The 6,922-nt window shown below is 40.8% G+C and overlaps 1 protein-coding gene across 5 annotated transcripts in view; it reads right to left on the bottom strand.

The window, feature by feature from the left end:
* Window positions 1–6,039, bottom strand: part of elmo1 (engulfment and cell motility 1 (ced-12 homolog, C. elegans)) — a 97,859-nt gene extending 91,820 nt beyond the window's left edge. For 2 of the 5 annotated variants that reach the window (XM_055053730.1, XM_055053727.1), the window contains exon 1: window positions 5,880–6,039. The gene's annotated coding sequence lies outside the window, so the exon portion shown is untranslated. Of the gene's footprint in view, window positions 1–5,110; window positions 5,512–5,879 lie in introns of those variants that run through there. The other 3 variants (XM_055053733.1, XM_055053732.1, XM_055053729.1) reach the window with 2 other exon arrangements.
* Between the last annotated feature and the right edge of the window lie 883 nt (window positions 6,040–6,922).

Genomic DNA, 6,922 nt, shown 5'->3' on the forward strand with positions numbered 1-6,922 from the left:
ATGTTACTACTCATTAGCTGCAAGTGCTTAAGGAGTAAAGCAAACAAACATTCACTCCCCAAAAACACATCCAAGCCACTCAGTTTCTGTCCATAAATCAGACTTTCTGTAATAGACCTCAATATCTAAAAAAAAAAGGGGGGGGGAAATCAAAGCACTCAATTTAAAATTTTGTATGCGTCTGTTTGGCTTTTAATTTATGATGCAAGTCAAGGATGCTGCGTTTTGCCTAGCTCTTTAAATCTCAGGCAGTTCATTCCTGTCGTTGGAAGTGCAACACCACGTAGCGGTAAAGAAATATTTATTTAGGAAAGCCAGCTAACAAGAAAATGAGCTTCGCTGAGGCTAATAAAACTGCTTTTTGCATGGGTGTGCATTCTTTTTGACATATAAGTCCCTCAGGTGGCTGTTAAAGTGAAATGTGATGCTTCTGACACGCTGAATCATGCAAAGCCAGACAGCTAAGCTGTATATACCTGTTCAGTAAAGGAGTGAGCTACAACTGGCAAACTTTAACACACAGTCCCTTAAAAAAGTATTTATGCTCTTTGAAACTTTTTCATGAAAAAAAAAAAAAGTATATTTCACAGGGGATTTTATGTGACACATCCACATAATTAAGTTGACAGAAAATGATGAAAGATAGTCAATATCTTCATGTGAACATATCCATTTAAAAAAAAAGTGTGCATTTTTTTATCAGCTCCCTTTGTTCTAATATATTTTAATAAAATGGTAAGTCTGAAAAAGTTGCAGAGAGTTCACTGGAAGCACATGGGAGGAAGTGATCTGGTCAGAACACTAATGTTAAAACCATCATATGTACCGTGAAACATGGTGGTGGCAGCACCATGCTGTGGATAGAAAAACTGGTCAGAGTTGATTTTTGGAAAGACATTTTGTTGCTCGAATTGTAAAGCTGTTAAAAGATACGAAGACAAGAAACTTGCTATGAAGAAATTGCAGGAAAAGCTGGTTCTCCAAATTGTTCGGCGTGGCTAAATAAAAATGCACACACACCACCACCCACCACACACACACACACACACACACACACACACACACACACACACACACACACACACACACACACACACACACACACACACAAAAAAAAACAAAAAAAAAAAACAAAAGTGATACTCTCAACAAAACAGAAAACTGAAATATCTAAAGTGCTACAAGAATACACAGGAGAAATAAAAAAGTTTACAAAGGTTGTTTCCTGAAAAGTTTAAATACTTAATGAGGTATTACAGTGTTTTCAGTTTCAATGCCATCAGCTCTTTGCCGAGGCGAGCCTTCCCTCTTCAAACTCTGCATGTGCTCCTCTGTAAACGGGGCGTTTTCTGCACCATTTGCGTATCTCTGATGTAATAAAGAGCTGTGGAGAATCTCAAAGACAATTATGTGGGCAAAGTAAGAACCTGTCAGTAAGGCAGGAAGACGTCCGGGTGTGAGTGCTTAATTGAGCACATCTGTAAGATAACGTCTATTTCACGACTCGGTGAACTCTTAATATCTGCCATGTGTATAATGTAACAGAAGCATAAAGACCGAACACTTTTAACACGGTAATGTTGTGGGAACCTTTGGTTTTTGACCGCTAAGCTCCAGAGACTTCTGGACCTTCTGCCCAACTTAGCTTAACCAGCCGAGTTTTATGAACTAGCCAAAATCAAACACCTTTCTCTAAAAGGTCTCTAAACAACGATTTTATAATATTCCAAATTCCGCACTGGACTTTCTGATACGAGTCAAAACAAGAGGCCGCGAAGACTAACCATTGTATTTTATATGCATCAACTAACACACAAAGATGACAAATAAGTCGTCATCGTAAGGTTCAAAACTGAATGTTTATCATGTCAAAAAATCTAAATTGTAATACTACTTTGATTGAATATAGTGCATTTAAAATATCTTGAATGTTTAAAACAAAGCATTTAAACTTCACATTAGTTTAAATAAAATGTCAGTTGAAATGCCGGGAAGCAAAGTCAGAACTCTTGGCAATAAGCCACCTTTAGACCAACACGGTTTGAGATGCTGTATCTCATCAGCTTCCATCAGTAGTATTCCTAAGGAACAGCTTGAAAAGATGTGAGTTACAAGTTCATCGTGCTACCTCGACAGGAAATCACAATCACGTAGAACAAAAGGTTATCGAGCTTGGTGAAATGAGAACTACCCACACGACGCTGACCTTACAATTAATCTCCCCGTAGTTCACTCCTCAGGGTCACCGTTTAATCATTCAAGCATGTCCCTGATAGAAAGCTGCAGCAGCAATTCACACTTTATCCCGATGTACTAATTAAATGAAGAAGAGAGCAATAACTTTCTGTGATCAGATCCTCCACAGAAACTAAGATGTGTCTGCACACAGTCCTGTAGTTTTCTTTGTGGTCCTTACTTGTCTTAGTCATTAGACTGGTTCGATACAGAAAACATGCATGTCGAGCTATCAAAGTAAGAGCCTCATTAGTATCTAACATGACATGTAAATAGACTATAACTAAGTTGCTTAGATAACTAAAAACAAGAGAAGGAAGTGTGAAGGGGAGAAACGGTGCAATTCCAGGAGTTGTGATGGCTTATCATTTGTTTCAGGATGCTTACTTTTACTTTAACAGACAAGCGAGTAGATTTATGTCTCGTAAGACGGAATAGGATTAGCTAATTGAGTACATGTAGCTTCTGTTTAGTGCAGAAAAACCTTTAATTGGCATAAAAGCAAAGCACATTAATCTAAAGTAAAGATGTCTCTTGTCTGCAAACACGCAAAGGAAAAGAAAAGACACTGCTGCATTTCAATGGTCCACAGACATTATGGACAAGACAACTCTGGTGACTGAGAGGTGATAATGCTCTAGCAGAAAAAGTAAGCTTTTAAATGAACCAAGGAATCTTGCTTTAAATTCAGCTAAGAAAATAACATAGTGGGGCTTGGAGGCTCGGTCTGCATTTGATGCCCAACAGAAGAATGAATTAGATTGCATAGTCTCCATAAAAACGGGAAAGAAGGGAAACATATTTTTGTTCCCAATAGAAACTGTGCTCAAAGTCAGAACTAATGCTCCACAGCTTGGATGCATTATATTTTATGCATATGTCTGTAGCAAAGGGCAATATCTCCAGTTTTTCACAGCTGAGCCACCAGCTGATGACTCAGCGCCAGATCAACTTGTATCACAGCAACATCAAGAGTATTAAAAGGAATGTCCTCAGCAGCGACTGCAGGAAGCTACTGAACACACTCATTAAAGTCACTATCAAAGTGGTTCACAAAGTGCAAAATTCATTAAGCACACCATAAACGACTCCATGAGCTATGAAGCAAAGACCCAAAGGGTTTCAATTCTTGTTCTGCCCTAACTTCCTGAAACAGCTAGCTGTGCTACAGTGCTATTGCTCACTAACAAAAACAGAAACAGCACTAGGAGATTTCAGAGGTGGGGGACTTGAGTCAAGTGATTTGTGACTTGGTCTTTTACAACAGTGACTTGGGAATCAACTCAGACTTGAACCCGTTTAATTGAAAAGACTTGAAATTTTATCCAAAATCTGAAATTTAAAACAGATGTTTACAAAGTGCGCACCAGTAATTTATTTCACTCATTCCATATGAACAAATGCAACCCATCTTACACAGATATACATCAAAACAAGTATGCTCCCAAGAGTAATTTCTTTTTGGTACATAAACTACAGAGAACGCAACAAAAAACGAAATGCAACATGCAAACAAGAAGAGAAACAGACGGAGATGGAACAACTTCCAACTTTGTCCGTTATTTGAAGTTGCATAACGAAAGGAACGGTTTCCACTGTTTTTAAGCTGCCATTTGAATGAATGCTTTCTAGGTAAAAGCAAGAAGTCAGTAATATTTCCTTAATGCCCTGTTCTGTGTCCAGGCAATTAACCTTTAGGGATATAAGAAGAAATTGATGCTGAAAGCATTTTATATTTTATAAACATGGAAGGCACATGTTTACATACAGACATGATTGTGAATTACTGGTTTGACGAGGTGCATACTGACTTTCAGTTAAAACCTATCAAGACATAAATCAAGCTATTTGTTTTTCCACCTTAGAACTTCAGATGATAATCACAAAACAACATAAGGGCACTACTTGGTTGAATTGCTATGTCCTGAAGCCACCACAGGAAGGAGCCACAATGAAAACAGCATCATTATTCCCAAACCTGGACCATCAAGAAATCATCCCTGTCTTGACTACATGAAGTAGACTAAACAAAGCATGAAAATCATCCAGGAGGTCACAAAACAACCAAAAATGACATCTAAAGCGCCACTTGCTTTGACACTGGAGTGTTTTTACTATACATTGTCATTATGAACCCCAGATAAGAAGGTGAGTGTCTTAAGCTTGTCACCTTGTGTCCATTTGAATTGTAAGTATGATGAAATCATTGGCCATAGCCTGCACATCAAACTGCCTAATGTCGCCCCTTTCACATCATTTGTGTATCACTTCAACACTTTGGAAGCTCATTGGAGACTTACTGGAAACTCAATCCTTTTGGAAGAAACCAAAAGACCACTTAGTGTCTTACCTCACAGGTGTGATTCTTAAAGAATAGTCAAACATTTCCAAGAACATACATCCCTAAATCTTGTGCACAGCCTCCCAAGAGCGGATGGCGTTAGAGCTCTCAAGTGTGGGCCATGATACAGTGAACCTTATATTATCAACGTTGTCATTAAACAGCTTTACTCATACCAACAAGCTGTCACACCTGAAATCAGTTTGTTGTGAAATATACCCTATTAAATAAACGCAGTGAAAAAAAAAATACTTTCAGTAAAATCAGCAGGTCAAACAGGGGAAGCTTCCCTCAGATCAGATTTAATGCATGGGTTACAGAAGTCATCAAGCAACTGACATGCATATGATCGTGTTTCTGTGCTGCAGTGAAAAAAAAGTTTTCGACACATAAATCTGACGCATATGACAGGGAGGAAGACAAAGCCTTTGGAAACTTCTCATGCAGAGGCGCGAAGGAGACGAGAACGCGACTGCACCGCACAGGCGGGTCGGCGTGATGCAAAACAAAAGCAGAGGGGCTTTTAACGCTCACCGGCTTTCCTGCGTGGCCCACAGCGCGGCCCCGCCTGAGGGGCCCGGAGTTAAAGACCGTTAATGAGGCACCTATCGGTGCCTGCGCGTTCTGGATCCAGAACAACAAACGCGCACTTGTTCTGCAAACAAGCCCCGGGGAATCGCCAGCTCCCTCGCTGCGCATAACGTTCCTGCAAAAACACGCAACTTCCACGGCCGCCGCCGCCGCGCACTTGTTCCACGAAACCAGAACTAAAAGCAGCGCGGGGAGCCAAATCCACCGCCACTTTAATTCATATCCGCCGCGGCCGAAACGCGTTTGGGTCTGAAAGCTGCTGGGAATCGGAGCGACGGCTCTCCATTCAGAACAACAGGCGTGCGTGTCAACACACACACACACACACACACACACACACACACACACACACACACACACACACACACACACAAACACAAAAACAAACACACACAAAAAAAAAAAAAAAAACAAAACAGGGCACCCGAAAGCCGCTAAAGGCCACTTCACAAAGTAAGCGACATGCAGCGGGTGAAGGAGAAAGCCGCGGGGAGAGAGAGAGAGAGGAAGAGATCCGACAGGAAACACAGAAATATCCCGCTACAATGTAACCAACACACACGGGGGAGAAAAAGCCTCTGTGAGGCAAAACAGAACCAAAACATCGCGCTTCGCCAGCAATTAGCACGCAGCGCAAAGCAAGGCGAAGCAGAATGCAAGCCTCAAATACATATATGTACAAAATAAAAAACGGAAACGTGACTGAACAGACCTGTCGAGTCGAGGAGGACACTTCTTCCCCCTACAGCGCTGATGTCCGGAGTTTGTGTGTGCGCGCGCCGCTGCGACTCTCCGCGCGCGCGCGTCTTGCGTGCCACTCAGTGGCGATTCCTCCCACCCCGAAGAGAAGAGATAGTGCTGATGTTTCCACTTCCTCCTTTCTTCTGCCGTCTGCTGGCTGCCTCTGTGCTGCCTGACCACGCAGGACCCACGGAGGGAACAGCGACACAAAACAAAAGACCAAAAAAAAAAAATAAATAAATAAAAAATAAAAAATACGATTAAAAACAAAACAAAACAACAACAAAAAAAACACGTTTAACATATTCTATTTATATTTTTAAAAATATTCATTGAAGGTTTTTGATGTGGAGTAAATAGGCAGTTGCCCAGGGGGGCATGAGAAAGGAGTTGCATCAGAAATCAAAGATAAAAAAAACAAACAAAAAAACTGTCGGTTGTTCCTGGACCAAGTTTTCTATTGCTTTTATGCATATACAGGAAGTTGGAATGGGGAACTGTTTTACATATGCGCAGGACTGCACTGATTTGTGTCCCACCCCAGGAGTGAAATGGGTGCCATGCAGGCATGAATTGACACTTCTTTTATTTGATCGCCTTCATTTGACTATATGCTATCAGTGCTTTTGATGCCAAAAAGGAAACAATTAAGAACAGTGCTCGACTACACTCAGTTGGGTGCAGAGACCACACAGAATGCAAGAATGCTCTAAATGTTATCAAATAAATTTGGTTGGCAAATCATTTCACTATCAACCTCAAACAAACCTTCTGCTGGAACAAATAGTTATTTACCTTCTGCTTTTAACATATTCACAGAGCTTTAGTCCAAAAGTCTTGGATTATCCTTTTAATCCTGCATGGTAACCGGTGGACCGGTGCTTATCTGCAAGAGGTGGGACACCATGGACAAGTCAGTCTCCATCCCAGGAAAACTCAAAAACTGCCATTACAAACAAGCATTCAATTATGCAAGGAAATAAGGAGATTACCTTCAATCTTCTAGTGAAACCC

This window comes from Poeciliopsis prolifica, unplaced genomic scaffold (assembly GCF_027474105.1).
Source record: "Poeciliopsis prolifica strain line A6 unplaced genomic scaffold, Auburn_PproV2 SCAFFOLD038, whole genome shotgun sequence".
NCBI classification, from domain to species: domain Eukaryota; kingdom Metazoa; phylum Chordata; class Actinopteri; order Cyprinodontiformes; family Poeciliidae; genus Poeciliopsis; species Poeciliopsis prolifica.